The 18,703-nt window shown below is 40.8% G+C and overlaps 1 protein-coding gene across 5 annotated transcripts in view; it reads left to right on the top strand.

Moving 5' to 3' along the window:
* Positions 1–11,872: 11,872 nt before the first annotated feature.
* The window catches only part of ZDHHC21 (zDHHC palmitoyltransferase 21), a 69,877-nt gene continuing 63,046 nt past the window's right edge, over positions 11,873–18,703 (top strand). For 3 of the 5 annotated variants that reach the window (XR_013814499.1, XM_079790216.1, XM_079790213.1), the window contains exons 1-2: positions 12,029–12,167; positions 17,942–18,074. The gene's annotated coding sequence lies outside the window, so the exon portion shown is untranslated. Of the gene's footprint in view, positions 11,900–12,011; positions 12,168–17,941; positions 18,075–18,703 lie in introns of those variants that run through there. The other 2 variants (XM_079790215.1, XM_079790214.1) reach the window with 2 other exon arrangements.

The following is an 18,703-nucleotide window of genomic DNA, read 5'->3' as shown; positions in this document are numbered from 1 at the left end:
TACCACACCCCAACACCAACTCAAGCGCCACTTGCCCAGTGAAGCCTCCTTAATTCCCAGACAAGGTCAGATTCACTTATTCTATGATTTCATGATGCTATATACCTTCACTTCACAGCACTCATCTCAGTTTATAATTATACCTTTATATGCATCATTATTAGTCAAATTGTAACCTCCATAAAAGCAGGAATTATATGGGGTTTCTTTTACCATTCTAATCAATGCGATGTAATCAGCGCATTATAGGTACTCCAGAAATATTTTTGTCTGAATAAAAGAAATAATATCAACAGCTATAATATGTTGGAGGTATACATGTTTTAGGTACTGTGCAAGAACTTTATACACATCATTTCACTTAACCCTCATGAAATCCTATGAGGTAGGGATTACCATATTATTTTATAGAGGAAGATGAAGATCATATAAATGAAATTACCTACCTAATTACTTCTGCTACATAGTAGCAGAAGTTGAATGACTTCAAGGTCCCATATCTTTCCTACTATGCTGCAGTGCCTCAAGATAGCAAAAATAAAAGAATATATAAAAATAAATATCTATATATATAAAAGCCAAGCGACTGGAACTGTGGAACAACCAGAGCAACCGGTCACTATGACGCGCACTGCAGTGGCCAACCAGCCCGATGAGGGCCCTGATCGGCTCCCCCGCCCCCCCCCCCCCCGCCCCCGCCGACCTGGCACTGATCGGCCCCCATCGGGGCGAGCCAGCTGGACCCCACCCACCCGTGCAAGAATTTGTGCACCGGGCCTCTAGTGTTTATATATAAACATATATACGCATATAATACATATACATGCATGTATGAACACACACATAATATAAAATCAGGGTTAAATACCTGATTCATCCACTAGTCTGTTCCTTCTCTGATTCCCACAGCCCATAATCCAAGGCTGTCTTAAGGCACTTATGCCAGTGAGGATGCTTTCAACTCAAGTACCAGAAAACACAACTCAGAATATATCTATACTAATAAAAGGGTAATATGCTAATTAGGCTGGACATCTTCTGGACGTCCTTCCAGACAAAGCCATGGTGACAGGGGCCAAGGCAGAGGTGGTTAGGTGCGATCAGGCCAGCAAGGGAGAGCAGTTAGGGGCAATCAGGCCAGCAGGGGAGGGCAGTTAGGGGCGATCAGGCAAGCAGGGGAGCGCGGTTAGGGGGCAATCAGGCTGGCAAGGGAGCAGTTAGGGGATGATCAGGCCAGTAGGGGAGCAGTTAGGGGGTGATCAGGCCGGCAGGCAGAGGTGGTTAGGGGTGATCAGGCAGGCAGGCAGACGCAGGAGCCAGCGGTCCTGTATTGTGAGAGGGATGTCCGAGATTAGAGAGGGTGCAGGCCAGGCTGAGGGACACCCCCACCTGCTCTGTGCACAAATTTTGTGCATTGGGCCTCTGGTAAAGTTATAAATAGATTTCTTATTTCACTAATAAGAAGTCAGGAAGGCAGCCAGTTCACTTGTTGGTCAAGTTGGAAATTCCACCATTCCATCAATGACTTGGGTTCCTTCCATCTTTCTGCTTTGCCATTCTCAGTGTGTTCTCCACCAGCTACAACTCCCCTCAGTCAAAGTATGGCTGCTGTGGTTCCAGACATCATGTTTCACCATGCACACATCAATGTCCATAGCAGTGTCCCTTTCAAAGAGCTGAGTAAAGTCAGCTACATTGAGGAAAATTATACAATGGAACAAAATCTTTGCCAGCAAGGTATAAAGAGAACACAGCTATTAAATAGGAAAGCCTTCTTCTGCCACAGCCTTAGCCACATTTCAACTTATGTTATCATTATTTATTTACTTATTTTTTTTTTCTTTCTAGGTTGTAAACTCCTTAATAGCATCCTGTATATTAAACATTTTTATTATCCTTTTGCTTCTAATGTAATGTTTTCTGTTTAATATTTTGATATTATTAAATACATTAAATATATTATTTTATATATTATAATATATGTGTATTTGCATATATGCATATTAACATTTTGTATCTATACATTAGAATATAAATATGTATTTATATTTTAATATTTATGCATTTGCATTTATACATGCATAAAATGTATAATTTTATATTTTATAAGGGATAAATACTCAACATATGTAAGCTAAATCAGTGAATTTTGGGAGCGGCTCTTGGAAAAAAAAGGTAGTGTACATAGTGTGGGGAGTTTTGAATGTCAGCCAACAGTTTTTAAAATGTATTTGGTAGGCAGTGGGGAGTATCTGAAGGTTTTTGAGCAGATTAGGATGGTATCAGTTCATAACAGTTGCTTCAGAGGGGCTCATGAACCCCTGAAATGTGCACAAACGTGGTGTGCATGGGCATACTTCAGGGGAGAAGGTCCAGAATTTCATGAGCTTCAAGATTTCCATGAGTCAAAAACCCTAGCAGTGGTGTGATAAATCAGAATGGAGAGAAAGCAGGGATGCCAGAGGAGCTGGAAGAAACCTAGGAAATTATATGCACAACCGGCTTCTGACTGGAACTCAGGAAAGTCAGGTTTCTATTCTAGGAACAAAGGATGGATTTTAAATACTCACCAGAGGGTCCGCTTCACCTTCTTTCATCTAATGTTCACATCCAGGAGCCTGCAGTGATGAAATGGGTGAGTAATAATACCCTGCACAAAGGAATGGGCTTTCCTGTCATACTAGTTTTTCCAAAGCCAGGTCCTACTTATCCACCCACATTTCCGGGAGGGAGCTCCCATTTTCATTTTATTGCCTGCCTCCCTCTTAATTCTGTTTTGTTCCTCCCCCTTCCCCCCCAAAACACACGCACACACACACACACACACACACACACACACAAAATAACAACACACTAACAAACAAACAAAAACCAACAACAACAAACAACAGTGACCTACCTGTGGGTGGGGACTTGGGTTAATACTAGTATTTCTCAAAGAAATTATCACAACTTCCTCTTGTCTACCAGCTAAGGGAAGCTCACCTATTTCTGTCCAATATCCAAAGAACAAGAATTTCCAGTCAGCACTTTATCAGTCATAATTCTATTACTAAAAGGAAACCTGCATCCTGCCTAAACCTCGGGCAAGAAATAGGTGAAAACATAAATGGATAGACAGATTTCACATCTTACATCAGCTCAACGAAGACACTAAAAAAGATGCCCCTTTCATGGGATTTTGCAGTGTCTTTGAACATCAGAAAAAGAAGTATCTTTTCCGGACCATGAGAACTCGGTGTGAACCTGTCATTGAAGGCTCTCCCAAAGGTGCAGCTATCACAGAAAGAGACTATGCCCCCGTCCTCCTGCTTGCATGTAAAGGAGATTATGAGTCCAGGCAGAGCTCGATAATAGCAGAGAAGGTGGAATTTCCTTTGGCGTCTACTGTTCCTCTTTCTGCCTATCATCTTTCCCTTGAGCTCCCTTCCCCTCTCTCACTGTCATTTCAGGATATTCAATGATCTACAATTGCCCAGTGCTTCTAATTCCTGTCCACTTACCTATCTGGCCCATCGATATGTTAAATGTACCCAATTAACATATATTTAGAACTTATTGAATGCCAGGCAATGTGCTGACCCATTGGGCTACCAAGATGGCTATGACAGGTTCCTGCCCTTGAGGAGACGTAATTTACCTGGCTGGAGAGTTTCATTCTACAGGTGATTGCTTCTTAACCTAGAATTACCTATGAGCCTTTAAAATATAGAAATTCTGTTTCAATGGGTGGAGGAAAGGATAGGGAGTAGTAGGCAACAGTCAATATATTTTTAAAGCTTTGCAGGTGATTTTGCCACCGGGGCCAGATAATGAGAAGGTAGGCATCGTGGAAGTATTCTGGTCACAGGAATTCTGAACATTTGCTCAGATTTTCTCTATAATGAAAACATCGTGCTGTTCTCCCAACCCTTCTTGAGCTTCCTGTTGTTCCAAAACTCTCTTCTGTTCTTCAAATTTTATTTCTGTGTGATTTGTAAGTAATACTACTCTTGCCCAGTTAATGAAATTGCAGGTCTCTCCCCTCTCCCCAGAGGAAATAGAGGTGTTAAATTGAGTTGATTTTTCTCCCCCAAATAAGTTGCTCTTTTTAAAAAAAATAAAAATCACATACCTATTGCACTTATTCCTCCATTAGTATTTAGAACTGTAATTCAATAACTTTCAAATACTAGTGGGCCTAAAACTTACTTTGGGTTCTTATAGCAATGCTTTCTTGATTCCACACCCAGGACCACTGATTTATTGGTATGCTCAGGGACCTGCATTTTTCTAATTTTTTTAATTGTGAAGATTTTAAAATATATAAAAATGTTGAAAAAAATTGTATTAAGAATATCTTTAGCTGCGACCTTAATTCAACAATTGTTGACATTTTGCCGTATTTTTTATTTCTGTTCTTATGAATGTGGGTATGTGTATTCACTATGTGTTTTTAGATTGTTGAACCATTTGAAAGTAAATACAGGTATCATGACACTTCCTCCCTTGATACTCCAGCATGCATCTGCTAAGGATGAGGATACTTTCCTACATAATTAGGATAATGATATCATTATTACCCTTAAGAAAATTAACACTATTTCCAAAGTATCCTCTAGCCATTTGCATTTTCACAGACACCTTCTGAATCTAGTTCTCCTTCTCGAGTTTGGGGGTGGAAGTTTCAGACATTATGGTGGACTAATGACCGAGATCACTGGGGAGCAAGCAGAACCAAATAAGTCTTGAACTAACTCTGGGTAGATTTTACAAATCAGAGCAGACAACTCGTGCAGAATGTCCATTCATTCCACTTGACACAGAGTCTAAGAGAAGCCAGGCAGGTCAGGCAGCTCCTGGGATGCACTCCCACACACTGGTTTTAACTATCGGAAAGGTGCGATGTTCTTTCCTGCCCTGAAACACTTCAAAGGAAATCCTCCTGCCCTCATTTTTACAATAGGAAGTTGACTGCTGAGCCAACTTTCTGCAGAGTTAACCACCTACGTGGTTTAAGGGATACGATGTGCTTCAGTGGAAACGATCAGTTGAATGATTCTGGGCTGTGATTAAAGAGTTAATCAGTGTGGCTCAGAGTCATGCTTCAGGGGAGCTGTAGGAAATGGGGATCGTGGGAGTTGTAGTGCGACACTTCTGTGCGCGCTCTAATAGTGTCTCCATAAAACAGCATCAGCTGCTGCCGCACATGTGCCACGTTAACAGGCTCCTTTCATGTTGACAGTGTGCCCGTAAAAGACTTCATGATGGCATCGGGTGGTTCCTGTGGCACTTGGCGCATGGCAGTGCACCTGTGGTCAGATTGCTTCAGAAAAGAGTGTCTGAGAATGCAGGTTTTCACAGACCCAGGCCTGGGGGTGATTCCTGGGTGTGGGAGTTTCTGAACCTAAGGTAATCCCCATTTCACTGCCTGCATCATTCCATAAGGTCCTATGTCCACATCCTTCCCACACAGCAAGAGTTGACTAGGAAAAGGGAATATAGAAGATTGCTTGCTAGAACAGATACGAACTTGGGAGTGACTTTCTTTCTGTGTTTGTAATGCAGGTCCAGTGAAAGTTACTCCTTGACTGAGAGAGCAAAGGACAAAGATACCAGCAGAAATGGTGTGTGTGTATGTGTGTGTGTGTGTGTGTGTGTGTGTGTGTGTGTGTGTGTGTGTGATGCATATCTATGATTTGGCTGCTATCCAAAGCAGCACAGGTATTTATTAAACCCAAGATGCAGTCAGTGCATTTTAAGTAGTTGGCCAATCTTTCCCCATCGCTTTGCCTGAAGTCCTCAATTATGTGCTTGCTTGCCCCGTGCTGTTCTTCATTATGACACTCTGAGCCTGCACCACCTATGAAATGTTCTCAGATATCTCTCTTTATTCAATGTCGACCACATTTTTACCAGCTAAGGCTAAGGCTTCCTGCTGTGGTACTGCAGGGTGTCAAAAGTTGAAATATCAGGTGGCCTAAATTTTTCATGTTAGATGTAGATTTCATGAACCCAAAGCAGGCTCCTTGAGTTAGTATATTTGGAAAGCAACAAAAGTTAATTCTCCAAAGTGTTTTGGAGGCATATGCTGTAGCAGGAAATATTGTTTTTATTACCTTTGAAACCTGGGTTTTCCTTGAAGCACTCAGATTATTTTATTCCCCACATGAGCCTTGTGAGCCCTTGGCCTCTTCATCTCCTTCCTGGTGCTGAACACTCACTCCCCTCTTCCCTTTCTCTCTCTGGAAGCTGGGTACCTCCTGTTCTTTTGTCTACATGGAGGTGGAAACCATTGAATTTTAAATCTCAGCTTCCCTCCTCTCCACTCAAAATCTCCCCCTTGGCCACCCTCTGGCTCTTACTGTATTCTGACTTTGAAAATTAACTTGTTTCTTTTTCTACTGAAGATAACCTTCCTGTTTGGACTCTTGAGTCTGCTGGTTCTTTGCCCATACTTTAAGTTCCTAATTTCAGCTTGTCTTCCTTTTCTCTATTTTCTCTTGTCTTGGCAACAAACCCAGGTTTCCCACATTTTTTTTGCTATCTTCATTATAATGAAATCTCTCAATGAAAATCTCACTCATCAAAGAGTTTGGCACCATCAAATAGGAAGGTGTTCTCATTTTTAAGGTGTTCTTTACATTGAACCAGGGCAGTACTTTTCCTCATTCCTCTGGACCCATTTTATTTATTTGAATCTCTGTTAATCCCACTTAAATTCATTGTTTTCTAAAAAAGACTACTTACAAAAATAGTTTTTAAAGGCTAGACAAGTATTTATTTTAAAAATAAAAATATTTTTATTGTTAAAAATCGTATGTACTTTTCACAAGTGAATTATTAGTCATTCAGAAATACACATTTGAGTTCTGATAGTTGTATTGATCTGCTAATGGACTGCTTTTACAAGTTATTTTGACATCATACCTGGAAATATCTGTTTCATAGAAAAATGTTACTTGACATTTAGTCCTACCATTTGGCTGTCATGGCATTTAACTGGTGAGAAATCGTTATGATAAATATATACGTGTATTATTTTTGAGCTTTAATAGGCCACTGAGTTTTGAACAGAACATAAAAAAATTATAGTGGGTTTTTTCCCTCAAAGGGTCAAGTTTTGTTTTTTAACTTAGTTACCTATCTTTGGTTATATAGTTGTTGTTTTTTTTGTCTGAAAGATATTTATGCTGTAAAGTTGCTACAAAAATAGCTTTTAAAAGCACTTTTCCCTTCTGCCTTATAACTTCACACACATTTCTCCAAAGGGTGAGGAATCAGGGTGACCTGCCCATAGCATCACTTCCTCCCATTTTGGAAGAGTGAAATGGCTGAGTTTCATTGCTGAGAATGGCAGCTACTTTATTTTGCCATTGTCACAGCAAAGGGAGACCTCTTTCCTGAAGAACCTTGACTTTGAACCCTGACTATGGGCGGCTCTCATTATCAAATGTGTAGTTAAAACTTAATCAGCCAAAGACTACCAGGAGCAAGCCTGTCGCCTGATAAAATAAAACCTATTGCCTTGCACGGCGGGAGGGCACTTCGGAGGAGTGCCATTAGCAAAGCATGAGGAGCAATCTTTTGTGACTTGGGCTCCCACTGAAAGATTTTGAAGGTAATCTACGGGAAGGAGAGATCAGTTTTGGATTAGTTTTTTTTCTGAATTGGGATTCGAAATAGAAGGAATGAACTAGGAACTGGGTGCTGTCATGAGGTGAAGGTGGCTGAGAAATTGGGAATCCCTAGTAATAAATGAAAATAGCAAGCAGCCTGTGGCATCATTGGTCAGTAATCACCCCAAGAGAGGGTCATTGTGGTAACGTAGAACTGCTGCATGACCTTGGCAGAAAGAGTGTTTTCTATTAACTCTGCAGCTGGCTTTATCTGTGTGTATTCTCCCAGCCCAAGATTAGTGGCAAGGCTTTTTTTTTTTTCTTCTCTTTTCCGTACAAGCCATTGCCATTCTTTCCGTTCCAAACAGATTTTAACTCTTTAGGGTCCTGGACTCTACACTCACCTGGTCATTCACCTGGATACAGCGAGGGCAGTAGCATCATCGGACAGAGTGGAAGGCGTTTGGAAAGGTTATTAGTCCCCTAAGTTGGAACCTGTTGGTGAAGCCACGTGGCTTGGCCTCAGCTTTTTAGGGTTGCTAACTGCCTTCACTGTCTTTCTACATTAGATTACCCTACTCCAAAAGCTTCATGGCTCCTCATTGAAAATAGCATTGTATTTGAAGCTCATCTGATTGGATTCTGTTCTACCTTTCCGCGCCCTTCTCTATCTTTCCGTGTAATCTGCATTTGAGCCACACTAGATGGGCCATTGCACTTTCATGTCTCCATGCTTTTGCTTATACTTATCCCTCATCGTAGAGGGATCCTTTGTCCTTTCAAAATACTATTGTCACTTGTCTGATGCAAGAACTTTCCCTCATGAAGGCACTCTTTTTTTAAAATATATTTTATTGATTTTTGCAGAGAAGAAGGGAGAGAGATAGAGAGTTAGAAACATCAATGAGAGAGAAACATCGATCAGCTGCCTCCTGCACACCTCCTACTGGGGATGTGCCCGCAACCAAGATACATGCCCTTGACCGGAATCGAACCTGGGACCCTTGAATCCGCAGGCCGACGCTCTATCCACTGAGCCAAACCGGATAGGGCATGAAGGCACTCTTGAATCACCTGCTGATCCCACTAGCTGCTTCTTTAGCACCCCCAGAGCACTTTGCTTGTCACTCTGTGTAGCATTGCTTTTGCTCTGTCTCCTAAGTGCACAGTGGGTTTTTAGAGTTATCCTTAACATTTAGGGGGGAAAAAGTAGTTTATTTTACCTGCTCTCCTCATCCGAGGGCAAGTTCTTAGCCTGCTGTTCATGACTTCTTTGTGGTCTCTGCAGATGTGGGGAGGTGGAACATTTTGTGAAGCTCTACATATAAATATATATGTACAAATTTCTATCATTGTGTGTGTGTGCATGTGTTTGTTTTGTTAAGAAAAGGGTCCACAACCTTCATCAGATGCCAAAAGAGATGTGTAACCCACAGGAGGCTGAGGACCACTATTATAATATTAGACTGTGGAGGGATGGGCACTCTGCCACTCCAACAGATGGAGGGGATGACTATAAGCAAGCAAGAAATCCTGAATGTGCATCAAACGTGGGTGCGTAGGGCATGGTACCCAGATGGGCAGGTGGAGAACGCCATCCACCCAAAGCTGCCAAGGGCTGTTAGCCGGTACTGATTAAACTCTGGACTGTACTTACACTCACTTTTGGAAATGGTGGTAAAATCCAGTCCTCCTCAGTCACGGCACAGAGCACAGTAGTTGGCTGAGTTTATCCACATAAATGCCCTTTGTTGAGAAGCTAAGTTGGCAGTGGTAGCAATGCTACTTGTCCTTGTCTATTGTTTCAATTCCCAGGTAAATATTAGTTTGATTAATAATTATGTTTCCATCAGTCACAGGCACCATGAAGTAGACTAGAATTCTGGTGGGAAAAAAATAGTGCATGACATTTCTCTTCTCTCCATCTCACAGTAAATAGAAGAGCTCCCCAAAAGATTACATGATGCTGTATCTCCCTTCTTCTCTCAATATGATCAGGTGTCTTCCTCTATGAGTGGCAATACAATATAGTCATGCTTATCATAAATGATGGAACTAGAGGACTTGACCTTCAGTATAAGGAATTGATAGAGACAGAGCCTTAATTATACTTCTTAACTCCCCATGCTAATAAAGCTCATGATTTTCAGGGTGTTTTTTCTTGCTAATTCTCTCTTTCCATGCCTTTTGAAGAAAATTCTCTGGCATTGATTTGACTGAAAAGAGACAAATTAACTCATGGGGAAAAAAGGCATGAAAAATATGTACACTTTCAACTATCCTGTGCATTCACATGTCTGTCCACTAATTCTCCTTTTGGCACCTGTTGAGATCATTGGCCACAAATTACTGTTTGTCACAAGGGTTGGCTAAGGGAGCAACATTATGCAACTCAGTTACCTGACCATAGGAGATAAAACTCCATATATTTCCTTTTCCCCTAAAGTGACTAGTTATCTGTAGTGTTTCTTTATTTTCAAAGAAACATCCTACTACAGTGAAAATCAGAGATAATTCTTCCAAAAGGAATTGCCACAGCTTTCCAACTAATTATGCATGAGCTGAGCAGGTTATTTCTTAATCTGAAAGGCAATAAAACTTGCCTGTAGCAAAATCAAACCCTGCCCCTGAATTCCTGTGGGGGTAGAGACAATATTCTAGGTTAGTAATTCTAAAACTTGAGTGAACATTAGAATCACTTGGAAGCCTTGTTAAAAATCGACAGCTGGGCTTACCCCCAAGTTTCTAATGCAGTAGATGTAGGATGGAGCTGGAGAATATGAAACTTCTCACAAGTTCACAGGTGATGTTTATGTTGCTGATGTGGGGGCCACACTTTGATAACCACTGACTAGGTCTTTAAGGTCCCAAGGTGTTTGTAATCCATTCAGAAACTAGACCATAACACATTTAAAAATACCAAGCAATACAAGGTAACGTAAGGGCCCAAAATAAGCTACAGTGTGTATGATATAAGTGTAGTGAGAGAACTCTGGGCTGGCAGGATTTGAGCTAATTCGTAAGTTTGGATAGAATTAAGATCATCGGAGTGGAAGATGGAGAGCATTCTCGATGGGTAAATGAACCAAGTCAGTAGTTAGAGCTAGAACTGGAGAGGAAGGTAGAGACCCGTTTGTGAAGGGCTTTCGACGACACCCCGTCCTTGTAAGGAGTTCAGATTTTATGCAGCAGGTTAATATTTCTTCCATTCATACGTTATCTCCGCTGGCATGCAGACAAAAAATATTTAGCTCCGGATTATTGCAAATATTTAACCTTCCCAAAGTACTGTTCAGTTGAGCTGAGGGAGGAGAGTTTTAGGGTACCCCTGGTGTTTGATAAGATACCAATTTAGATTGGGAGGTGGATTATTTGCTGTTGAATCAACCAATTTAGATTGGGAGGTGGATTATTTGCTGTTGAATCAATTTATGTTTCCTAGGTTGCAGGACGGGAAAGCCGGCAACTTTTGGATATATCCTGAGATATTAAGTAAAATTTGTTTGGGTCTCCATTTAGGCTGCTGACAGCAATAGGAAAAATTTTGGATGGCTGGGGCAACATTGGCCCTTGTCCCACAGAGTGTCCGCAGTGGGCAAGACCTTTAACTAGAGTCCAGTGCTTTTCTGTCTTTAAGGTGCACGCGTAGTAATGGCCAGGAGATGGTGTTAAATGCAGATGCCCTTCAGCAGGCCTGAGACTGCACAGCTAAGAAGTTCCCGCAGGATGCTGATGCTGCGGGCTGCACTCTGAAGCAAGAGGTTGCAGGACCTTCAGAGCGCCTTAAAGGGAGAGGCCGGTTGAGCAATCTCCCCTTAAAGAAAAAGGGTAAATGCCACCATTAAAGGAAGGCTCTCTCCTGTCCCCCTGGGTGTGGGGACAAAGCGGAAGGCGGCCTGGGCAGAGCTGGGAAGGTGGCATAGGGGGAGGGCAGGGGCGCCCAGGTGTGTGCAGGTGATGGGAGGTCCGGCCCGCTCGCGGCCTGGGTCCGCGCGCGCGCGCGATGGGCGGTCTTTCGGGCCTCGGCGGCTCCCATCGCGGCCCCCGGGGCGAAGGGGGACGGCGCGGGCCGCAGCCGCTCCATCGGCGGCGCGGCGTGGCGGGCGGCGGGCGAAGGGCGGAGGCTTACCCCACCGGTCCGGCGCTCCGGCTCCCGGAAGCGGAAAAGGAGCGCGGCCCGGCCTGGGCGGCGGCGGCGCCAGAGGAGGAGGAGGAGGAGGAGGAGGAGGAGGAGGAGGAGGAGCTGGAGGAGCCGCTGGCGCCCGCGCGCACCGGCGGCGAGAGGAGAGCAGCCAGCGCCGGTGAGCGTGTGCGGGCGCGGGGCCGACGCGCCCCCGCCTTCCCCGACCTCCGCGCCCGCTCCGGGCGCCGCCGCCCTCACCTGCGCGCTCCCGCCGCGCCCGGCTCCCCGCACCTGCGCCCGCGCCCGCGCCGCGGAGCCGGGGGTCCTGGCGCCCCGCTCGCCCGGCCCGGCCTTCCTTGGAGCATCTTCAGCCCGAGCTGCGCCCGCCCGCCCGCTGCTCCTCCCAGTAGCTGGTGAGGGTTCCTGCTCTAGTCCAGGGGATTTGGGTACGTTTTTATTATTGTTGTTATTTAATTCATTGAATCTCTGCCCCGAGTTTCTCGCTTATGAACTACTTGTTCCCCCCTGTGTACCCGGGATCGCCGGTCTCAGGTGTAGGCTGCCATCGCCTTCCATTCATTTCCAGGTCGCGGGTGCAGCCGGGCTGCCGAGGAGCAGCAGGAGCAGAAAGAGTTTACTCCTGTATTGACCCGCCTCCCTCCCCGGGATCCTAGCGTGGTTTGGAGGAAAGGGCTTAGGGATGGCAGCAGTTTGCACTTGTTACCATTCACTTTAATAGGTCTGGGTTTTAACTGGAGAGTCCATTTAAAGTTGTGGTTTTTCTCAAGCTATATTTGGGTCACGGTTTTATGATCCCTTGTGAGTCAGTGGAGGATGTCTGTATCTCTAGGGCTGAGAGAACTTGACCGGTTATTACTTGAAAATATTGCAATATAGTCGCCCATAAAAGTCCAGGAGGGGGGGAAAAAAAATCAAGGTCATTGTGGGCGGGTCATAATTCATAGTGCAAAGTTAGTCTTAAGTAAAGAGGACTAAGGCTAATGAAGGGTAAATTAAAAACGTGTCGAATGGATCCTCAGCTTCGTATGCTAATATGTGTGCTTAAAAAAATTCACTACCTTCCTTGTGATGGTAATAATAGTAATAGTAATAATAATAATAATAATAATAATAATGTAGTATGTGCCATCCCAGGAATAAAATGCGTTTGATGTAATATCTAGTTAAATTCTTCCAACTTTTACAGATTTTATTTATTTTAAAGATAAAACCTAGCGAGGTGCTTTATTTTGCCTTAATTATATCTTAATGGCAAAAAGACTTTTGAAGATGAGATGATGTGAGAAATGAATCAGAAAGGAGGAACCGCATGAGATTTAGTGTTGTGGAAGGGAAACTGGATTTCAGTCCCAATGCTGTCATGGGTAGGGCAGTGACCCATGTTGTTTTCTCATCTCTACAACCAAGAAGTCAGGCTAAATTCTGTAAGGCTCATTCGCTTTTTCATTCTTACTTGGCATGTGTATGTTTGTAAGTAATTTGAGACCCTTTGACATGTTACAGGTACATTTAAAACATTTCCTTGAAGAAGTATTGATAAAATTATATCCAATTTGAGTAAAAAAAATGTATAATTCCATACTTTTGGAGTAGTGTTTGGTGTAGTGCTCTTCCAGAATTCCTCATTTTGGAGGTAAAGCAACAGGATGATATAAGGTCCCTTCCAAATGGTTGTGATTTCTGTTAAGCTTAACATACCTTAGAAGCTGTAGTTGGAGTAAATGAAATAGAGCATATTTTGAATAAAATGGTGATAACTGTGATACATTGTCTACCTCTGGATTGTTTAATTCAGTAAAAGAAATTTGAGCATTTTAAAATGCATGCACAGAACCATTAGCCCAACAGGTAGGTTCTAAAACAAGCAGTAATCAGTGAATCATAAAAGTGTTACTTATTTGCCCACTTCCTGATTTCTTTAATTGATGGGGACTGATTCAGAACTTTCAAAAAGAGTATAGATAAAACAATGCCATGTATTAGTGAAGAAGTGAATTGAAAAGTCTAGTAATGTCTCCATGGAGCTTTTATTCTGGCATTATAATTGAGTGTGAGTCAATAAAATCTTTTTCAGTTTAGAAGGCCAGTGGTGGTGGTGTCAGTATTATCAGGCATATCGGGAAAGGCAGAGGAAAAGCTATTTTTATTACCAGAAAGTTGTTCCCTAAGATCACTTTTACTTTTATATTAAAGAATAAAGACTTTTTATTTAGTAAACTATTAGGGCTTAGATTCAACTTTCCAAATGCACTAAATATAAACGGCATTTTATCATATAGTAGAGTAATCAGTACATTAATAACTCTTAAGTTGAAAACGTTTGAACTGCTTTTGAATCAGTAAAAAATATAGGTGAAACACAAGAGTGGAAAAACACCAGTCTTGCTTATCGTTACGATAATAATTCTTTGGTTAAGAATCATTGGTAAATTGAGTTAGCCCTAGTTTAAAAAGCCCATCTTCATAGACATGAAGTAACACTGCTCACATTTTCACAAAGTCTTCCTGGAGAACTCAGCAATTGAATCAGGATTCTTTAATTATGCATTTTTCATTATCTTCGAAAATTGTGTCCTGATTTTCTCCCATGCTTCATTCTGTAACTCACCTGTCCTTCTGCTTTTACTGAAATAGAATTAGTTTACAGGCTTCAGTTCAGTCTCTCTATTTTAGATCACATCTCTGTTTTTGGTTTTATGCTTGAAGAGACCTCATGCCAACATGTGGAATGCAACCTCCCTACATGCTTATGTTATGATATTAGCTGAAAGGCTGTACCATCTGAGGTTTTTCATCTCTGACCAGTGGTTCTCAGACTTCAGTGTTAGAGAAAGTAGGTAGCTGCCATATGGTTAAGTTGTACCACCACTTTAATGATGGGGAACCAGAATCATTTTTCATTCTGGAGTTTGTAAGACTAGAAGTAGAACTCATCTTTAAGTTTCTCTTCCTCATTTTTGGAGGTGCTTATCATTTGTAGTTTCTCATTTAATCACCACAATTACCCTGTGACTTAATATTTTTATTACCATTTTACAGATGGTTAACTGAATTCTGAAAAGAAACTGAAGCTTGGAGAGCTAATAAGAGGCTATGTCAATAATTGGAATGTGGCTCTCTTTAATATTTATACAAAATTAATTTCCTATTCTATTGAAATAAATTGAATACCAATGTGGTTTTTTAAAAAATGAATACCTCATTGGCTAATTTTTAAGGACTAGAGGCCCAGTGCATGATTGAATCATGCACGTGTAGGGTCCCCTATACGCTTTCGCTTTCAATCGCAGGGGAGCTGGGTGCCTGGTGCTGGAGCAGACAGGCACCCAGCCCCCCCCTCACCCCCCACTTTTGATGGTCTGCAGCGGGACGTGAGCTCGCCCCTTCTGTTCCGCAGCACAGGCATGGCGCAGACGCTGAGCTCGCGCCGCCACTGGCGACGCGAGCTCAGCATCCTGCTGGCCCAATCGGCTACCCCGGCCACCCCGAGTCCCGCCCCCTGCGCCTTCCTCTGGTCCAATCGTGGGCGTAGCGAAGTGATGGTAATTTACATATTACCATTTTATTAGGTAGGATAGCTATACTTGATCCTTTAAGTAGAATTATTTAACTTGATCAATTTTCAAAGTAGATAAAATCAGAAGTAAAATAGTTTTATAAATTTATGCTTAAAGTTATATAGTTGTAACTTCGTTTTTAAATTTTATTTTAAGCTGCAATTATATATATATATATATATATATATATATATATTTTTTTTTTTTTTTCTTTTGTCCCTGTGGGTAATTTTTTTTCTCTCTGGTATGCCCTATAACTTGTTGATTGTATTTTTTTAGACCTAGCAATGTTACAAATTTAATTACATTGTATAGTTATGAGAGTTTGGAATATTCTTTGTTATCTCAAAAATTTCTTGAATTCTTAAGACTAACATTGCTTTTATACCACGTAGAGGAGATTTGATTCCACAATGGTGGTGATGTTGTTGAACTAGATGAAATGTTCAAGTCATTTTGGATACATTAGCTGCAGTGTAGCTCTAACAACTATAAGTATAAAGTTGGATTTTTTCTTGATTTTAAGCCAGTGAGTGACTGGGGTTTGACTCATGGATGGGTGACTTGTGCTATTTCCTAATGCTGCTGACAGAAACTGCTGTGCTAAAACATTGGGAAGCCACCATGGAGTCATAGCCTTCACAGCATTGTTGACCTTGGCCATGTTTCAGGACATTTTGATGTACCACATTTAATTCTGCTTGAGATTTGTTTCTAGAAAATGAACTCACCCATTTTCCATTAGAGCAGCAGCTCCTTTACTTTCTCATTCCATATTTTGTCTCTAAGAAACAAAGGTGCAGCCCAGGAGACCACTTTAACTTAGCTTAGAAAGTTAGAGTAGAAATAAATTACCTTTGACAATCTAGCAATCATGGACCATAGAAAAATTGGCCCTGGGAGAAAATAGTTCTTTTTTCATAAGTATCTAAGGGGAATGGAAATGTAATGATAATGATTTTTATGTATTTTTTATATTCTCAGTATATAATAGTTTCTCATTGCTATGATAAGCAGTGTGCTTAACAAATTCATAACTTGTCCTTTATTTCCTGTCTCAGAGAATGGTACCACCATTCACTTAATCCCTAAGCCAAAAACTGGGGAACCATCCTGGCATGTGCTCTTTGCTTCCACTTGTTCACCAGCTCGTATAGGTTTTCCTCATTAAGTTCTTAATTGCCCTTTTCCAACATGCCTGCTATCTTAACTTTTCCTTCCTCTCCCCATCCCTCCCCACTTCTCTTATAAGTTACAACTTTTGGGTTGTTTACCAGGTGCCCTAATTTCTTATGTGGGTAACCGGTAAACTGATCTTATTTCACTTGGTCAGTCTTGGAGCCTTATCCACCCACTTATGTCCATACTTCAAGGTGTTGCTCTTCTTTCCAAAATGCAAGTTCATCAGGGCATTCTAAAAATCCTTCGGTGGTTTCCACTGTGTTCAGGGTGAAATCCAAACTCATTGGCATGGTTTAGCAGTGTTTTTCACTTTTGGATCATTCTCTGCTTGTAAGTCATGAAATAATATCATAGTGCATCACATCTAGTAAGGGTAATCATGTTATTAAACTTTTCCAGATATATATTTCAAATATATATTTACATATCTCACATATTTGTGTGTACTAGTAACATTATGAAATATATTTTTTTGGAGTTGATTGTGGTCAAAAGGATAGATATGTTTTATTCCATTCTTCCATATGCAGTGATTCTTGTCATTTCAGCTTAATTGGATTTTCTTTGCCTGCCTTTATACCTTTGCTTATTTGTTCCCTAGTTCAGACGAGTCTCCATTCTTCCTTTAGCTAATTCACAGATTTCACTCTCTCCAGAAACCTTTTCCTGATGGCAATTTACCATGAGAAATACATTTTGTATTACAACCTGGTACACTTGTAAATGTTCACATAAGTGAAAAAAGTGCCATGCAACAACATCCTTCCTATATGAGATGCTCTTTCCCCTGCCCCTCTGTCTTACCTGGTATTGGTCTTGTCTGTTTACTGTCTTTCTCCACTGAGATAGGGGCTTCTCTATTATATTTATATCCAGTGCCAAAGCACAGTATATAGTCAGTGGATGTTGATTAAATTAATGAAATATTGAATCAGTATGTGTTATCGAGAACTCTTTACAGTATTATTATTTAAGCTTGAATTGTAGAAACTAACTTTTATGATTGCTTCTCTTAATGGTTTTATTACAGGAGGATAACTTCTTTCCTTACAACATTTTAAACTAAAACTTGCTTCTATTTTAAACTCTTAATTTTATGTTTATCAATTGTGATTACATAGTTTCAGCCTCCCATTATGATAGACATTACATTGCATTTTGTCTCATCAGTGATCTCAGAATCGATTGTCATTTTGTGATTTGTGGTCAGGAAGCTTGATGAAGCCCAAATGCTGTACACATAATGCTGATTTGATTTTATGGGAACTGAGTGGTTTCAAAAAAAAGAACTTTCATGTACAATGGTAATCAAATGCACATTTTGGGGGGATGGTGTGGGATCTGAAAGCACAGGATCATCTTACTAATTTAAAATTTTGTAATTGGCATTTTCTCAGATTATTTAGCTGCTTACAATTTTTATCTTTGTGAGAGATAATTATTTGTTAAATCATTAATAGATTATTATGGAGAACTATTATTGAAGAGAGATCCATTTGTTGGCATGTGAAAAAAAAAAAGAATGAATCAAGATAAAACCTCTAAATGCAAGTACCAGAAAAATTACAACACATCACAGTGAATTTGCAAGTGGTAAGTCTGCATTTAATTTTACATGGGAATATGTTTCTGAATTATGTGGCATTGTATCCTTAATGCTTATATTTAGATACATTTAATAATTGCTCATTTGCAAAAAAGTAGTTTTCTTATGTTTATTTAAAATTATTCACATTAAATTTTAACTAAACATTTTTTTAGAGGATAAGAAAATGTCTAGGCTTTTCCATAGAGAAAAATAATCTGTTAAGTAATACAAGTTTCAGAAACATCTTTCAGGATTATAAATCTTATATGGCTTTACACCTGGTGCTTCTGCATTGCATTTTTTAAAATATTAATTTTAAAAGCATTTAAGATAAGGGAATTATATAATGATAAAGAGAGGCTTAATTTAAACATTTTGTTTGTAAGGCTGTAGGCTATCTTTATTTTTCAGTTGGTTGAAAAGAATTGAGCAGTACATATGTTTACCAATAAACATGGGAGAACACAAAACACATACATGAAACGTGAAAGCCTTCCTTCTCATTGCTCAGTCCTTCCTCAGCCCAGTGATAACCACTGTTCACAGTTTTGGAGGTGTGTTCTCTTCCACACTTTTTTTCTGATCCATATACAGAATTTTACAGAATTGGCTCATACATATACTTTGCTTCTAA

This window comes from Cnephaeus nilssonii, assembly GCF_951640355.1.
Source record: "Cnephaeus nilssonii genome assembly, chromosome: 14".
NCBI classification, from domain to species: domain Eukaryota; kingdom Metazoa; phylum Chordata; class Mammalia; order Chiroptera; family Vespertilionidae; genus Cnephaeus; species Cnephaeus nilssonii.
This window is presented reverse-complemented; position numbering and strand designations above follow the sequence as displayed.